At 34.8% G+C, this 19,249-nt stretch overlaps 1 protein-coding gene across 1 annotated transcript in view; it reads left to right on the plus strand.

Annotated features, from left to right (window-relative positions):
* Positions 1 to 3,431: 3,431 nt before the first annotated feature.
* The window catches only part of LOC118261891 (uncharacterized), a gene marked incomplete at its 3' end in the record, with an annotated part of 47,960 nt that continues 32,142 nt past the window's right edge, over positions 3,432 to 19,249 (plus strand). Inside the window, 1 exon segment of the mRNA XM_050707672.1 lies at positions 3,432 to 3,669.

Below are 19,249 nucleotides of genomic sequence, written 5' to 3' on the forward strand. Positions count from 1 at the left end.
TCTGTTGTATTCCACACATTATATATTATCTAAACAGGTAAGTACAGGCCGTCACATACATTTAGTGGAGGTACGCGTGAGGTGGGCTCGTTATGCGGTCGTGAGCCACCATGAGCGGTGCACATCGACACTCGTTCCGCCCTCCGGCTGCTCCCCACGGCTCATTAAACAGACCGCAGCCCCAGATCCAAGAACATTTGACGTTGGTACAATAATGTCAACAAGTTACCCGTGAAATTGTGACCTTTGTACTTTATAAAAATAAATACCTAGGCCGAATTGTGAAATCCACCGTATGATTGCGCCAAATAGAAACCACGCCACCATATTTTATTCGATTCGCTTGTCATTGGAAACTAATTTGAGATACATTTGGTCCGTTGTTTTAGTTTAATACGATTTGTTTAGAATGAAATGTTATTGTTATGAACTCAAAATATCTATTTTGTATCCAGTTCATAATATATTAGCATTAATTAGTTACAATTTTGTATTTCCATAATCAAAACAAACAGTTATGTTAACACGTGTCTTCTGAAGTTCGGTAACAAAAATAGAACAACGTGAAAGTTTTGTAAAGCGGGGGCGTGGAGTCTTGCATCGCGGAGATTCCAGACGGGGATTATTAGGCGTTGCTCGTCGCCTCACAATATCAACCCCTGATGCGTCGCGCACTTCTCAAATACTTTGACGTGTTACGCCTACGTAATTAGAGCTCACTTCTTTTCAAACGTTCCGCTTTAAAAGTGCGCAAACGACGGCGTGTTGGGAAACTTTAGCTACTACCGTGTCAACGCGGCCGTAAAAGTCTATTCGATTTTATTTCTCTACGACACGATGCCTTGGTAACACTCTACACTTCACCTCAAATGGATTTACGGTAGTTTATAGTTTTTTATGTTAAACTCTGAACGTTTTCAAACAATTTATCTAAGAAGTTTTATTGTAAAAATGGTGTTAGTATTTCTTACGCATTTGAAAGTTAAGTTCAACTTAAGCCCGTCCGCTGATTTTATTTCTGTCTGGAAATTTTTGTTCGGAATTAAGATTCCTTTGGTGTGTTTTCGTATCGAGTCTTAAAGTCAGACTTCGTGAATTGATGGAAGATTGGGTTTTTTGTATATTGTAGCAGAATCTTTGTATAATTTCTCATTTTTCTGTTAAATTGCGAACTTAAAAACACATCAAATTAATTAAAGGTTGCAGCGTGCGTGTGTTTATTATTTCTCTTCTATTCGGAAAAGGACTGGCCTGACAGTATTTTTACCACCTAAACAAACAAGCAGTTTAAAACATACGACACATATATGGCAAACGTATGTTTAAGGAAAAGCTTTTCCACGTAGCCTGGGGGTGAAAAGGGCCGCTATGAGGGACAGACTAGATATAACATATATACAATTTTATTTGGTTTACTGCTCCGCCGTCAACAATAAAACAATGCATCATGAGAGCTAAATACGAGACACGATGCATCAATCTTTCAAAGGAATGAAATTTTAATAGGAAAACAGCATTTATGTTTGCTGCCGCAATGTGGTCCATTTCTGTTGCTAGCTCTTGTATAGTTAACAAAGTCAGAAACGCATAAAGGGGCGTTGAATTTAATGACGGCTTTGGGGAACGGTAGACATGTGCAGCTAAACACAGGGCAGGCTTTGTTCTTTGCGCTGCGCTCGTTAAATATTTTAGCTTTAAAACGTTACGCGGATGCGAGAGCTCTCTCCACTAACCACGGGAGGCACCGCTAGTTGATAGTTCATGTATTTTATAAATACACTGAAAATAATGGCCTTTCTCCGCCTTTTAGACAGCAACTTAACCAGCTGAGATGTTTATAACTTTGTTAATGTTCGTACTTGTATTCTCTTTTCGTCAATTACTGATTGTTGGAGCTGAAAGCACTCTCATTCCCTGTCTAATCTCTGCTCTTATCTCGTAATCAATAAAGGTACAATTTGTTATAATAGTACGGAGGTATAACAAAGTTTAGCCTGGACTCACCATATCTCTTCGTCGATCTTGTGAGGGGTGATTGTATCAGTATGGGACGCAGCTAGTCTGTGTTTCCTGAAAAATATTTGCAGCAAACATTGAATGTAGCCGACGTTAAACCTATTTGCAAAAGTGAAATATGCATTTATTAATACGTGGGTTCAAGGAAATATAAAAACGCAAATGAATCGAGTTTATATTCTCGTATTGACTTAAATACGTAAATATCGCTGAACTGTAAATTAAGTTAATTGAAATCGTATTTATTTTATAAACAGAAGCTGTGGTTACTTCAGATTGTTGTTTTAAGTTGTTTTACAAATAATAAAATGTTCAAGTTTGTTCGATAAAAATGTATTTTAAAATAGAATAGGTTGCATTGAACACGATATTTTGCGTTTTATTTGTAATATGGTCGTTTGTGTTTTAACCGCTTTAGAGTTTACATAAAATAATGTGGTTTAGATAGCAGCGCGCGGTTATATATCGAGCTCCCTACAGGCGGCATGCGGGCAGCGCGCTGGTGACGCCGGCACTGTCCTACTCAGCCCGCGACCGACAGATTATCTTTTTCATCTCTGTGGCATTTCGTTACCCTTAATGAAATCCAGCCAAAGGAAAGAAAGAATTTAATTTAAGACGAATCAGAAAATATTCAGCTGCCGCTCGCTAGTTATAAATCATTTGAATGCTAATAAATTCGACTAGCCCCCGAGCCCCAGGTGGGAACAGACTTTCTTCCTGCTCCATCTTTGTTTTCAGGAAAAATTGAATAATATTCTACTCCTTATTATTAAATTCTTTCATAAAGCCACCGACGGCTTTGGGGATTGTCTTTAATATCGTAATGGAATTTCATTTGTCTTGCGGTTGAAGCTCACGACAACGAACATAGTCATATTTCCATTTGTTCAAAGTTATTACCTTCATATCCCTCCATAATTGCATATCACCCTTATGTAAACGTATGACAGCCGTTCAAATTCCACAGGGAATCGATTCGGCATTTATCGAAAAAGCAAATCTGTTGACTTAAATAGTGAATGCACGAATCGTAAAATTGTTGCAACGACAGACGGAAATCGGATTTGTTAACATTCAGTAATCTGATTGCGCACCGATTGTTTATATCTTTATTCGTCATCTGTACATACAAAGGTCATAATTTTATTTTTATTGGAATTGAATTTCGAGTCCAATGATATCAACATATCAAATAAATTTGAATAATAGTAAGTAGTAATATTTATTGCGAATTCGAGTTAAATTGTAATGAAACATTTATTGGTGGAATAAATATTGTGTTCGAATACCCATTTTTACGATCAAATGAAATAAAACAAAGTGTCGCATCCATGATGGTGTTAGTAAGAATCAAAAAGGATATTAATCGCAGCGGGCTTGCATCCGGGCGCCTGACCGAGCGGTGCGGTGCAGCGGCCGCGCTCAGTTGTTCTCGGGACCTCGATACGCTCGCCCGTCTACGCGCTACGCGGGCTACGCCGTAGCGAGTACGCGGCTACGAGCCACACTAGTGTTTATTGAACTTACTACTAAACAAATAAGTGCTTCGACTGTTGCGTGAGTAATAAAAGTCTAAGTGCAAATAAAGTACTGAACAAGATTGTGCTTACGTACTATGTTTTTCTTTTATTGGATTATTTAAAAGTAAGGGTAAGTTTAATTTAAATTAATTCCTAATTACTTTTAAACTTGAACTACAATTATATTCCACGCTATTTTTAACTATAATAATTATCTGTATCCATTTCATTTTATTAAAAGTACCCGTATTGTTTAAACGAGCGGTCTTTCTACGAGCCCCAAATGGTATTATCATTTAAGGGGAAACGTAATCTAAACGTATTCGAGTAAAGTAAGCATAAGTTATTTTTATAAGCAGCCCTTTATTGTGTATTTAAATTTAAGAGGTGTCTATTACGCGGCCAAATTAAGCGGTATTGTTTAACAAAGATTGAAGGTCCACGCCGCAATATTTCTTTATTACTGTGCTGAAGAAAGTTGTGTGCTCGTTCATAATACAAATGGGGCTTGTTATGCTCTAAGTAATGTGGCCAAATGAATATGAAGTGCGGTATTTTGGTTGCTTATATACGCGAAAATAAGAAAAAGGAAGGTAATAATTTAAAATTCTTGACTACTCATAGCAAAATGGATTCAACATTTATTTAAAACAAATTATATTTATTTACATTTAATAAGTAAACATAAAATTAATTTAAATCAGGTTTTATTAATAAATAATAACCACACCACATTGTTCAACAAATAACGTGTGTAAATATTAGATAAAATTAATTGATATGTAGCACACACCGGTGGACGTTGCGGACATATTTCACATACTTTAACTAGCTACTACTAGTGTTGGGATGCCTAGTTCCATTAATTGGTACACACAACGGATAATCAAGTTAATGGTGGGGCCAAGTCAAGTTGAACCTTTCCTTTATTAAAAAAATACCAATAACGGGAATTAGGTTCTATTTTTGTGCCAGCGACTTCACTAGCGTTCCTGCGATAATCAGATTAGTATTCGCATACAAGCCGAGGAAATAATATTTCACATACTTTAGCTAGTGTTGGGATGCCTAGTTCCGTTAATTGGTACACACAATGGGTAATCAAGTTAATGGTGGGTGTAAGTCAAGTTCGTTCTTTCTTTTATTAAAAAAATACCAATAACGAGAATTAGGCTCTATTTTTCTGCCAGCGACTTCACTAGCGTTCCCGCGATAAAAAAGCACACCATGTAGTATTAGAGATTACAACCTATTTCTGTACCAAACATTATTCAAATCTATTCAGTAGATTTCTAGTGAAAGACCACATACATTTTCACAAAATTTATAATAATTAGAAGGATAATTATCAGATTTGTATCCGCATACAAGCCGAGGAAATATTTCACATACTTTAGCTAGTGTTGGGATGCATAGTTTCGTTAATTGGTACGCACAACAGGTAATCAAGTTAATGGTGGGTGTACGTCAAGTTGGACCTTTCCTTTCCTCCCCGGGACGTTCGCGGACTCGCCCACTATAACGCCCATTACTGGAGATAAAATTAGACCATTATTGTTCTTATTTGTTTGTAACTAATATAATGGAACTATAACTACTCTTGTATGTGTTTGTTATTTTCCGTTTCGATTCTTTATCGTAAGTAGGAAAATATAAGACTTTTACATCTTATATGTAAGTTAAGGAAACAAGCATACTATTATTTACATGTAATCTAATATTACTATTGTATAAAGTTAAAGTATTTGATTGTTTGTTTGAATGCGCTAATCTCTGGATTTAATTGTTCCACCTTAATTTTTTTTGTTGTATTGGATCGTCCATTAATCAAGAAAGGATAGCCTATGTATACATATGCTATAAAACATTACGCCATGAATAACAGGAGCCGAGCAGAGTGGGAAAATCCGCGCGAGAGTAGCTAGTTTATTTATAAAACTAAACACAACATTGCTGTGACTATGGAATTGAATCCAAGGCCCTTGTTAGATAGCTGCTAGCAACCAATCAACAAACATGGTAGGAAATACGTAGAAATGTATGTTACAGTAAACACATTTAGTAGAAATGTTATAATTATGTACATAATTATATTAATATTCATAATTATAATTATAATACGTATCAGTATTATCTAAGTACACTGTACGTACTACAGTGTACGAGTAACACGTAATGGTACGAGTAATAGTAGTAATGCGTAAGAGTAGTACGTAGTAAAATGTTACCAGTTGTATGGGAAGGCTTATTTTAACACGCTGACCACGATCTTCGAATCTCGAAAATGTGGTCAGTGTATTTAAAAGCTCAATACAATTGGTGAAAATTCTCTATATGTAGTAATCCAGCCAATACAGGTACATCTCTACTTAAGCCTTCCAAAAACAATAAGCATACTAATAATAACCTTTGCATTTACTCAAATAAAAGAAAACGTAACTTCTGTATTTATATTTGGGTTGAACATATTACTTTTAGCTCGTATTGACTGATTGATTGAATTAATCAAGGCTGAAAGAAAAGAGTATATAAGCTACCACATCAGCATTTTTTGAGGCAGAACGTAAAGATGTATTAAGTTGGGCGTTCCAGTTTCGTTCCAAACCAACCATTGTTTTATGGAATTCTTGTACTGAAAGATGGGGTGTCTTTGTTTCTATACAATGTGATAGGGGCGGGACTTCTAACCCGTTAAGGCTGAGTACTACATCTAATTTTATCGACAAAAAAAATAATATGGGGGTTTGAACCCCTAATTGAAAATATTGAAAAATAGTGATTTTTTCGGTAAAAATAATTCACAAATGTTTTTTTTCTCACCAAAACATTATCAAACATATTAAGAAAAAAGTAATGAATTAGTTAGCCAAGGTTATTAGCTACCGTTTGTCGTTTTTTTTTGTTTCTACGACGCATACAACTTTTGCTATCAAAAAAGTAAAAAAAATATTAAAATAGCCATAACTTTTAGGGGGAGGGGATTCGACCCCTTCGACCCCCGACTTTTGTCGATAAAATTAGATGTAGTACTCAGCCTTAACGGGTTAGAAGTCTCACCCCTATCACATTGTATATATATAACCGTATATATACGAGTATACAACTAATAATACAGATACGCTTGGAATACAGGTCAGAATTAGTTATGAAAAGAGGTTTCATTGTTTGTTTAAGAAAGACATTATTACTACTATCGACAAATAATATATTATAAATTAATAAATTAAAAATAAAAATATCGTTCGTTCGTCGTAACTTAATAATGTTTCAATACCGTAACGATTTGCGTTTAAATAAAAATAACAAAACAATAAAAAGCTACAATTTTTGTCTATCCAAACTCCTCAGACAAGCCGTGTCTTTGTTTATCCATCTTATCCTATCTTATGATCTTTTTATAGCCTGCGCTTTGAACAAACCAAACATTCTTTAATTAATTTGACTTAATGAAAACATTTGACACCGAGCGTCTGCCGTCAGTCCTTCATAAGCAAGCTAAACTTTCCTCACTTAATTATTATTTAAAATGCAATTTAAATTCTATGACACAGAGGTAGGGTCTTTTTTTGAATGGACATACGTAAACAGAGGTATGTTATTGTTCCTTCACATTTCAGCTTCCAATCCTATGCGATAGAGAACAGTTTCGTAGGAATGTATCGTATTCAATTCCGAACTACTGCCTGTTCCCGAAATGTTAAAAGGAAGGAAATGGCCCTCTTTGATTCCTTATCTGGTTTAGCCCTCAGAACTTTGTGCACTATCAGTTCTACGTAGTGTTGGTACTGTAATCCAACTATCTGGGTTTAGTTGATTTATTCTTAATGTTGGATGAAAGACGTTTTTCTCTCTTTTAGGATATATTAACGCATGTCAAAAACAAAACAATAGACTATAAAGATGTTAAGGTACTTTTCTATCAGAGAAGTGCTATGCTACGTTATTGTGGATGCGTTTGGTTTCCACCAATCATATTCATTGGTACACATAGCTTAGCGCTGATGGAAACGGACTCAAAATATGTTTTTTATGCGATTTGATGCAACTTATAAAGATGCGTGCTATGGATGTGTGCCATGCATGGCTTCCCTACTATAGATACTTCGCATACTTGACCTGCGCATCTTCCTCGCACAGCTACTTAGCGTACCGATTGAAACGGTCACATAGCTTCACAGCTTAACTATTACATCTTCGTAGCTTAGCTACATAGCACATATCTGGTGAAAAATCGCCCTTATGGTTAGGTAAATGGCATTCTGATGGGAGCAAAACGTCGTTTTAATGGTAATTTTATATTTTAAAACATCAAAATATTGTGGAATTATCTGCACACAACCTTATTCTTCCGTAATTACATAATTATTATTTGTATTTATTATTAATCTATGGAATGCAAGAGTTTCTGATATACCTTAATTTTATTGATACTAACTGGTCAGTACAATCGATCGATTTATTTTATTCTATTTGTTTATTTTATAAATGTAAATATTATGCTTAAATAAACGAAGCGGTATCGAAGCAATACCATTAAATATAAAAGTCAGGGACAAAGGATTAAACATAAGGTCAGGGTGGCATATTCCGTCTATGGGGCGTAACCGTCTACTTGAAATAACGCTCCTTACAGTCGAGTTACAGCGTTTGTAATACGGTCGGTAAAACAACATTACTTTTAACTATAAATAAAATTCATCAGATTGGCGTTAGGCGCTATAAAAACGGGTAAAACAGTCTACAAAGTTTCCTTACGTTTTTAAAGTGAAATGCAAGTGCCCTACGCTCCTGTATTTTTGAAGATAAGTTTAAAATTATGTTATTTACAGTGTCGAATGAATTCAATATATATAGTGTAAGGTCGTTTTTTATCTTCAGTGTATTTCTTTGCAAGATAACGCTACCAATGATCAGATTATTTAACGTAACAAATTTGAAACCTCGAAATGATTAAGTGCATAATTCCGTCTATTTTGAATGGGGCAAAATCATCATACGACGAATTTGCCCCATTACAGAGATCGTAAATCTTTTTTGTGTGTAACATTTACAGAATAATTGCCACCACAATATTGTTTTAAAATACCATTTGATTTTGATAGGTTTTAAGTTTTTGATTGAATTAAAACGTTTTGTGAATTAAAACGACCTTAACAAGACAATTACATATTTTTCTGTGTACGTTTATCTTAAGTTTAGTTTACTTCATCTGCGCCGTCTTCATCATTAATATGTTTATTTTACAAGAATATGTTACTTTGGGATGTTTTTAAATGTATATGTGTATATAAGTGTATACTCAAAAATCGAATCACCCAATGTTTTGTACTGTTGTATAAGGAGTAAAATCATAATTTTCGTAAATAGCGGTACTTATTTAACAAGTACCTATTTAACAAATGAGATGATAACGCTCCACTAAAATATGTTGACCACCCCTGTTGGCTTAAACATGCCGAAATAGCCCCTAAAAATGATTTTTACGTATTTAACCAGAACGAGACGTTATTTTAAAGATTGTGAAACACAGAATTCATTGTCACTTACAGAAGTATATTACAAATACGTATTTTATTAAAACAATTAAAGATTTCAATGAATTCTTCGATTATGACGGATTTTTCCGATTTTAGAAGGGAAAATCCGTCTACTGCTCAAATTTTAAAAACAGTTAATATCCTGGCACTGGCGACAATTTAATTAAAAAAGGTCCCGGCATTTCAAAGCTTAATAGATTCTCATTTCGATGAGACCATATCATTGATCATACATCAACACGTTCATCCGATACGGAGACTCAAATGTGAGTAAAAAAAAACTATGCCGGCATTAGCCCCCTGACCTTAAGTAAAAAAAAGAAAAAACATTTCATTGTATTATGTCAAAAGGAAATTATTTATGGAAAATATTTCACGGCGGGATTTCACCACGTAATCCTTTTGTATATTGAAACAAAAAAAAAAAAAAACATATTTTACAATTTCAACGTTCAAGACATAAATTGCAGCCATAAAGAAATTCACGAAAAATTATTATATAAGCTGTGACACACTGCGTTGGTTAACACGACTGCAGCTGCTTTCGCCAAAATAAAATATTTTTCTCAGTTACGAATGTTATTCGAACATACTTAAGAAATTATTTTTAATGAAATTATTTTTGCCAATTTATTACAAACCACCTTTAGGGTATTTTTTATTGCATAAGCCGGTAAACAAGCAGATGGATCAACTGATGGTAAGCAATCGCCGCCGCCCATGGACACCCGAAACACCAGAGACGTTATAAGTGCATTGCCTTTTGGGAGTTAGGAATTTAAGGGTTGTTGGGGAATCGCGTTTTGGGAAGATTGTGGGGAAGAGACTCACCGGAGGCTCAATTACCATTGAGAAAGCCGACGTGAAACAAGGCAAGCGTTGCAACCCACGTAGCAACCCACGTGAGGCAGTGGTATCATTCCGGTCGAGACGGCTCATTTGTGGTAAAGCATGGCTCTCTCCCACACTTAGCTTTTGGTTTGATTGCAATCACAAAGTCTAGTTTTACATTCGAAATTCATAGAAAAGTGAAAAAGTATTGAATTCGGCAAGTTACGCCTAAAAAAATCTGACGCGCTGCTATGGATCGTAGCAATTAATTTCTTCGGATTTTATTTTAACAATCCTGCACCTATATTTCTAATAAATAAAGCAACATATATCACCATGCCGATTTTTCACCAATTCTCGCAAACCCAACATTGTATATTATATATAAAATGGTTTATTCACATTGCAGGCAGGTAGACTAAAATTCCACCAAATATATTGAATATCCATCAATAACAGGGAATTAAAAATAAACACTTCGGAAACCGCGACAACAGTGGAGTCAAATGGCTTTTGTGTCAATAGTTGCATTCTGTTTACGGAGTAAGCTAATTGACAATCAAAATAAGCAATTTATTGCATTCAATTACATGATACGTTGTACATGGGGAAATAATTTACGCACGTATGTTAATAATTGTTATTATATAGTAATGTGATGCTGAAAATTATGCATATACAATTATATTTTATGTATGTATGTATATGTGTTTGTATATATTACACTCGACGCTGGCCAGTCAGTTTCTTTGCTTGAACTTTGCTTGACATGCTGCTGCGTGTCTAGATAATATGTCTTTTTATGAGTTACACGGTCAAGAAATTACATTTAAACTTCTATTCCATCAAACCAACAATTCATTAACTAAGTCAAACTTCGTGTGTCTTTGAACGAGTCAAAAGAAAGTGCTTAGAATATTTTTCTTGCCAACAAAACATTTTACATTTTAAGATTCACCTTCAAGATTATTTTGTACACAAATCTCTGCATAACTTCTTTATTGCCTATTCGCTGGAAATTCTTTTAAAAACGGGTAAAAGTAAGTAAGTATGTAATCACGTACGAAATAAATCAACGGCAGGCCGCTTGAAAGCAAATGGAGTAACAGCAATTTGATTACTGCACTCATATGGTTTCCCGTACGCACAACCAATGAGTTTTAATGTGCATGCATTTTACTCAAAGCCTTCGTAGTACGTACCTTAATAAAATCGGTTCACTGCCTCCCGCGATTAGCAACCGTGCCACAAAGACAGTGAGTAACGTTTATTTCTTTATATTCTTTACGTCTTTTGATCTCATCTCCCCATTTTGGTTACTTTTTATTTAGCCTGAACTTTGTGAAACATTAAATTGTCTGCGAGCCGATTTGGCGGTTTGACAGCTTTTGTACCTAAAAAAAATATGATAAACCGACATATTTATTTGCGAGATAAAAATTTCGTGTATTTGTAAAATGTCTCCATCGTTTTATTGTAACTTATTGTCTTATCTATACACGTAAATTGTAAGTGTATTTCTAACAGTTATTAAAATACTTTTGTGATTGTTCGAGGCAAGAAATAATTAGTGTGCGAATTCGTGTACGGTACCTAGAATTTCATATTATGAAATTCATAATGATTCATATGAAATTCATAATATGAAATTCTAGGTATTGGAATAGTGATGAACATAATATGTTCATCACTATTCTAATACCTAGAATTTCATAATTTCTGTACAAGTTTTATAACGATTTTAATATTTTATACTATGTGTTAGGCGTTATTCTACAATGTTAATGTTTCATCGTTTAAATTGATAACTTTAGCACAAAAGGCCTGTTGGAATTCGTGGAGAGAAGTTAAATTGATACGTGACTATTTTAGCAAACAAGCGCTTTAATCAGTAGATGGGAAATTCCAAGGTTTTCTATAAATAGCAATAGATTTTAATTTTGCTGGGTCAATATTCTGACGTTATCCGATAGTCTATCAATAAAGTTTGTGTTACCAGAATATTGAAGAGGTCATTGACATCTCTGTATACAATTGCGTTAGAAAACTGACTAGTCTACCCTATATATTCTGTATTCCGTCCTATATATAAACAAATACGTGAACGTTAGAGGTTGTTATTGTAGGCATAACTAGTGAGCATGAGGACCAGAATTAGTTTCCAAGGAAGTGTCGAGTAGTGTATTCTGGGATTTGACCTCGATATATGACAATCCAATCGCTTGAAATACATGGAACTCGTACCTTTCGAAAACTGACATCTGTATACCGATACAGACTTGTATGTATATAATACAAGCGTTCAAATAAAGAGATGATTAAATGGAATATCGATGTGATTTCTTCATTGGTCAAGTTGTCACAAGTGTGGCGGTTAAACTAAGTATGACTAGGATGTTATGGAATAAATTTTGAGAGTCTCGGATTATGACCGGTACCTATGTATATGGCAATAAGGTCATTCCTTGTTTGCCTTTTTTAATAAAGCGTTGCTCCTCTTTAGGATTTGCTCCTATGTCGTGGGTGCGTTTACAAACATACACACAAAAGTTCACATACTCATGACACCCAGATCGACAACAATTTGTGGATCACACAGAGTTGTTCCGAGCGAGAATCGAACCCACTACACGTTACGGTTGCCCAGTCACTGCGCCAACTGTGCAGTCAATTTCATGTTTCATGGTACTCATAACATAACTGGTGGAAACATGGTGTATAGGACGAAAAGAGGGTATTACATTGTATAAGTGAGCCATGGAAGGTATGTCAAGTTAATGTAACTCATTTTATCTTTAAAACCAGGCTATCAACATTCTTCTACCCTGCACAATCGTGGATTAAGTACGCTGTCTCTAACCATCTTCAATAGCTCTTAAATAATAGGGGATTGCAAGCTGTTCGCTTTTGTGATCTATTTTACTTAACTGATCCCTAAGTTTGTGGTATGATAAGCAGGTAATACGATCTATCTTTGCCCTGCACTTTCGGTTCAATAACTTGTTCTAAGGGAACAAGTTTATGTTGAAGTGAATCAGTAGTTCAACAGTAACGTGAACTCTTCGGTGTAATATGAATCGATGGTGCTTGAATGTTCAACAACATGCATAACGGTTTTAATATTTTAAATACATTTATATATGTAGATACCCTAGGTACCCTACACTGATTGACGGGTATTTATTTGAATAAAATTTATCCTGTAAAATTGGTTCTATTTTAATAATAAGTTTTGTTTGTAAAAAACACTAAGAAATAGTATTTAGAAACTTTCTAAATACTATTTCTTAGTGTTTTTTTCTAATAGAAAGGCATGAAAGAGACATCTTTAAATCTCGAGTTAATATGATGCTTATACCAATAGTGCCCAGCAATATTGCACAAACAATGGAAGAGTATTCAACAAGCACTAATGAATTCGTCATATTTCAGTGTGCAATAGTCCGAAAAAATTAAAAAGATATATAAAAAAGGATATTAAAACCGTCATTTCAAATTTCAGTTCTAATGGTTGAACACAATTTTCAATTGCGTGTGATCGCTTCCACAACCCATTTCGTTCCACGCGATATCCTTGATTTGGCCTCTGAATGCCCGTAACGAGTGTCATAGATGTTCGTTATCCTATGGACATGTAGCAATGCATATTGTGCAGTCTGTTAAACGGACACCTTCCGAAAATTGCACTCACTGTTATTGTCATTTCTTTACGAATTTTGTTGCTGTTGCTGTTTCATAGTCATCGTGTTTGGTTTTGTAAACTTTTTGTTCGAGGTTTAGACAGTATTTTGCTTCGGCCGACTCTACGGAGTCTCATGCTATTTGTTATAAGCAATCGAAAAGATTTATCACAGATTTAAAATAAAATTACTCTTACCTAAGAAAATGTAACTCCTTTTTATTTACTTTGATGCGTTTGCTCACGCTATTTTTTATTAGATTTAATTTAAAACTTAGTTATGTAATACTCATGTCGTATAATACTCCGTATATACTGCACACTTGCGATGCGCTTTACTCCTGTATTGCTCCTTCGACATTTGGGGTCACTACATGCCCCAGATACCCTTAATGGAGTTCGGATTTATCTACCTGATTAACTTAAACGCTTCACTGCTGTGCAAGCGATAAACTAGGATAAGGCATTATCGACCTAATAGACCACCAAATCCTGCAATATTTCTCAATGATCAAATGCCATTATTCCATGAACTATCTCTGTTATTATAGTTGCGATTTCATATCTGATATTGAGCGAAGTAAAAAAGATCATAGGCAGCTAGTTTTTTACGTGTGATTTTGTTTTTATTGTTTACTACACGTTTTTATCAGAATAACGACTGTGATTGAGAACCCATAAGTAAACAGCTGTTACAAAAACTATATTATCGTCTAAGCTGTGTAAATAAACAACATTAAATTTAACTCCTAGTACATTCCTAGTCTCAATTGTAACACAGTTCCAAAACACAATGCTAAACAAATAAATGCACATACAACAGTAGCGCAGTACCTAATAATCTAAACTGTAATGTAATAACGAGGTCTCAAGCTTATTTCGGGAGTCTGAAACTTGAGTTACGCGCCAGTATAAACTATCGTACACCAGAGACTAAGTGGACTTAGGAGCACCGTGCGAATACATTCCACTACTCTCGTGGATTTGCACAACTTTGAATACTGCATCAGTTTATTTGTTATGTCTTTGAATTCGTGTTTATTACTAAACGTGTTAACCATGTCAGAATAAGCAAGCTCTATTTTTTTCTATTAAATTATTAAAGCCATGTTATTTTTTTTTCGATATTTAATATTATTCTCCGCTAAGGGTCGAGGATTACATTTCCAGGAAGTACTTTTTAATTTCAAAATTCTCTGTAGAATGTCGGATTTATACAGTGTGTTTATTTCTTAATGAGAATTTGTGATGGGATATTAATTTTGCGAGCTTGACGAGTAGCTTGGAAAATGTTTTTCGAAAACGAATAACAAAAGTAAAGGAGAGAACGGAACAAGTGCTCATTTGTCACTGAACTGAGTATGTAGTCAGCTGACCGAAATGAGAACACTGACGTTGCAATCTTTAAACACCAATAACCAACGACCAATATGGATTACGTAAGTTGAACTACAAAGTATTTCCAGTGACAACGGTGTTATACTTCATACTAAAACATATGTAAAAATATAAAATTAATTTCGTCGTGAAGTTTGACACGTGCCTGTTTTATATTAAGCCACTTCATTAGTACAAGCTTTTAACATAATAAAGGCAGTTTCAAATATTTAACACCAAATATTTAGTTACAAAACACACACTTTACATAACCTACCTAGAAGCCTATAAATAAAATAAAATCCATTGAAAATACTGGTAAGTAGGTACGTAAACTATCAAAAGAGACCCTTACGGCTCCAGTATCGTTCTGTACGGGACGTATATATTTCAGACTTAATACTTAGAACTATTTAATAGGATTTATAGCTGTGACCGAGTACCTAGACTCCGTGTTGAGAACTCTTCAAGACACATTATAGGCATCTCTAACAACAACGATAGTTTTAGTTCAAGGAGTCTGCGGTGCTAGTTCTACGTTCAAGACTTAATGTTGGTAGTGATGAGCTATATTACTTTAGCTATAAAATAATATCGGTTTATAGTTTGGAAAATCGAAGGCTGCACGGTTGGTGCGGTGGCTGGGATACTGACTGCTGTGCAACGTGTAGCGGGTTCGATTCCCGCTCGGAATAACTCTGTATGATCCAAAAACTGTTGTTTCGGGTCTGGGTGTCATGTGTATGTGAACTTATATATTTGTAAACGCACCCACGACACAGGAGAAAATATTAGTAGGGAGCAACGTTTTTTTAAAGAAAATAAAATAATAAAAGAAAAAAATGAAAGGTAGCTAATATAACGCTTTATTTACTTATATAAACAGAGAAATGAAGCTCATATTTCTTTGTTCTGTGGTCGTCCAAATAGTAAATAAAACGGCCACTTCTATTAATAGTCTCGTTATGGTAATATGGATGAGGCCTAATTGCCTAGTCTAGCAGCTAGTACGATCCCAATTACTATTGAAATAATATCATAAATACAAGCAAGTTGATGTATTACATATTCATAGCCGACAGTCTTTTCCGAGAATGGAGTCGAGAGATTTTGTCTTATATCTATTTCTTGATTAATACGAAAGAACTTTATCGTATCTCGTTTCCAGAACGATGATCCATTTAATCTGTTAACAAATTATGTCAGCTGTCCAAATACTAATAACAAATCACGGTAGCGATGGAATTTGACAGCTACTTAGTCCATTTTTGGGTAGATCAGCGTTCGACGAACTGCGGGTTAGATGTATAGACAAGCTGTCACTCAGCGCGATGAGTGAGACCCGACGTGATGGCGCAGGATATACCGTGGAGTTTCATTTGTACTTTAAATTTTAATAAAATTGTCTAACTGGCTGTAGATATGGTATCTATTATTTTCACACTGCTTAAGATCTGTTTCCAGCTCATTCATTTGTTTGGTTGATTAAAGTTATATGTTTGTGGTCTATATGCGTTATTTAAACTCATCTAGTAAGTAAATAAAACCCATAACCTTGTACCCTGTAGGCCGTCTTACGGCCTCAAGATTAACTGATCGATCAATTAATAAAGATAATAAAGTATTTATGTTGGATACATTCTAAAACTCAATAGACGTGACAATATTTCATAATAAGACAGGTCTTCAGAGGTTACTGTCCCAATATTAGATTAAGTGTCTACCCGAATCTATTTGGACAAAAAATAAAGTATCAATTTGAAGTAAAAATATAGGCAATATAAAAGACGCTCTATTGAAACTGAAAATTGGTATGGCTCAAAAATTGCGATAGGTTTTTGCTCTATCACAGTGGGGCGTAACACTGTTACTGGTGTGCGGAAGGAACACAATACATATGTATGTGTATATAGTAGATAGTAGCAACGCGTATACATATACCAGTTTAGGTACTCGCGCGACTAAATTCACTGACCTTTTTAGTTTCGGAGCAGATGAAAGACTTTGCTCATGATTACAAAAAACAAAGGACGTGTTGTTGAAATTTTTTAGTAAGTTGCCTGTGCTTTGTAGTTTTAGACTCTTGTATGATGCATGTTATTCAATTCGATGGAGTATTAAGTAATTTACATTATCAGTAAGTAGATAGGAGGTAGGTATATTACTTTGAAAGACAAAAATATTCTGAAAATCTATATTGGTATTATATTTACATATGGAAATTTAATTAATAAACAAGTAATTAATTACTGATTACGAATTTTCTTGTGAATGATTTTTCACATTTTTTATTTTCTATTCACAATTCTAAGTCAGTTAATCGACGTTCATATAGGAAAGCCCAAGATTTTAGGCGGAGTTTTTTATCCGGAAACATTTTCATTTTGTATTGACAGCCGCGTTGAATCAACTTGTGGAAACATGTCCAACATGTTCAGAAGTTTCGAGAAACGTGGCAAGAAAGTCAAGATACGGCCAAGTTGTGTGAACTCGTAATAAAATAAAGTTAACCGCTGACGTCGATGCCGCGGCGTAGCAGTTTAGCGCCTTGACGCTCCACTACGGAATCTTATGAGCCACTGATGACTTGCTTTTTACCTGTAAATAACCTAGTTTGACAAGAGTACCCACTCTTACAACGGCGTAATCCTTTCAAAAGTTTTCCCTAACTAACACTAACTTCACAATTTATTTTATCTTTGTTTCCTCGGTCGCTCGGAGATCGAATAAGGCCTGCTTAAAACTTTCCGAATTCATCTCTTATCCGAACTCCGGTAGTCAGCGTGGAGATTAGGCTAGTTGGTATTGATTTTCGCAATTAAAGGGGTTGTCTTTTGACAAACATTGATGAATATTGGATTTAACAAAAGCGTATTTTATGAATTGTTAACAGTTATTTGCATTGATATAAATCATTCAGGTCAGCAAATTCATTGTTAAAATTATTTAGCATTTCAATAATGTTGATCACAATCGTTAAATACTTATACACAATGAAATAGAAACAGCAGTACTTATATTAATATCTAAAACTTAACATTAACTTCAAAGGAACTTTCATAGGAACGTTCGTTGAAATATCGAGGAGCTCTCACATTTTTCAAGACAATCATCTATTCAGTGAGCCATGAATGGACCAATAAAATGAAGTGTCAAAGAAAGGCGCAGTGTCTTGCTGACGTATCGGCGTCGAGTGAGGGGTCGCACTCCTAAGCTATTTCTCTAACACCGACAATCGAACTATTGCGACATACTACGGAAAAGGAGACCATTAATATTAGCCACTCATACCGCCGACGAACATTTTGTGATTTACTGCCTCCGAACTGAGCGGGCTAACACGGCTCACTGCTACAAGCACCGCTCGTTATTTTACATATTTATTCATGTTACTAAGTTAACAACACAACTTCCGTATACACTTGGTGTGTAAATCCCACAAAATATCCTGCAGGTAATCATTTTACACGAGGCATTATTAATTTATTTCCATTTATATAAAAAGTAAGTAAAAAGCAAAATAAATGTTAACATTGAAATAAAATAAATAGTAAAAAGTTCGAACAAAAAGTTAATGGAAGCTCAACTGGTTTTGAAAGCGGTGGGACAATTTAATTATAAAACTAAGTTAATTTTAAAACGAAACCAACTGTTTAATCGGAATTCCGACCTAGTAAGAGTGCCTAACAATAAAATTCAACAAAAGCTTGGTTTTATTTAAAACTTCTACAGCAGATTGAGTAAAACTTTGTGGGAAAAAGCTATAACAACGAACATCTGCACTTGTATTTTTTTATATTAAAGAGTTGTCCCACGATAGGATTACAGTATTTCGCGAATGTGTTTACAAACACAAGCTCTGCGGAACAAACCAGAAACAAAGTTGGCAATTTATACAAACATTTGTTCACTATGAGAATCGAATCAGAGTACAATGCACAAAGCTGCTAGTCAGTCATTGTACCGATTGTACAAACCATTTTATCGAATTCATAACGTCAGACTTATAAACTCGCGTTTGACATTCTCGCATTTGTTTGATCATTTATCTTTGGATACAATTACAATAGTACGAGGCAATACAAAGGAACATTTAATACTGGCTTCTTTTTACTCCGAGCTGCATTACTCACACGAGATATTCAAGAAAAACTTCCATTGTACTAGATTATACGGATAACGAAGAGATAGAAAGCTTCCAAGTCAGTCTCAAAAGACAACCAACGGTTTTTGCGAGGAATCTGAATCAAGTGTGCTTATTTATAAAGCCTATATTTTACAATAAA

This window comes from Spodoptera frugiperda, unplaced genomic scaffold, assembly GCF_023101765.2.
Source record: "Spodoptera frugiperda isolate SF20-4 unplaced genomic scaffold, AGI-APGP_CSIRO_Sfru_2.0 tig00001378_1, whole genome shotgun sequence".
Classification (NCBI taxonomy): domain Eukaryota; kingdom Metazoa; phylum Arthropoda; class Insecta; order Lepidoptera; family Noctuidae; genus Spodoptera; species Spodoptera frugiperda.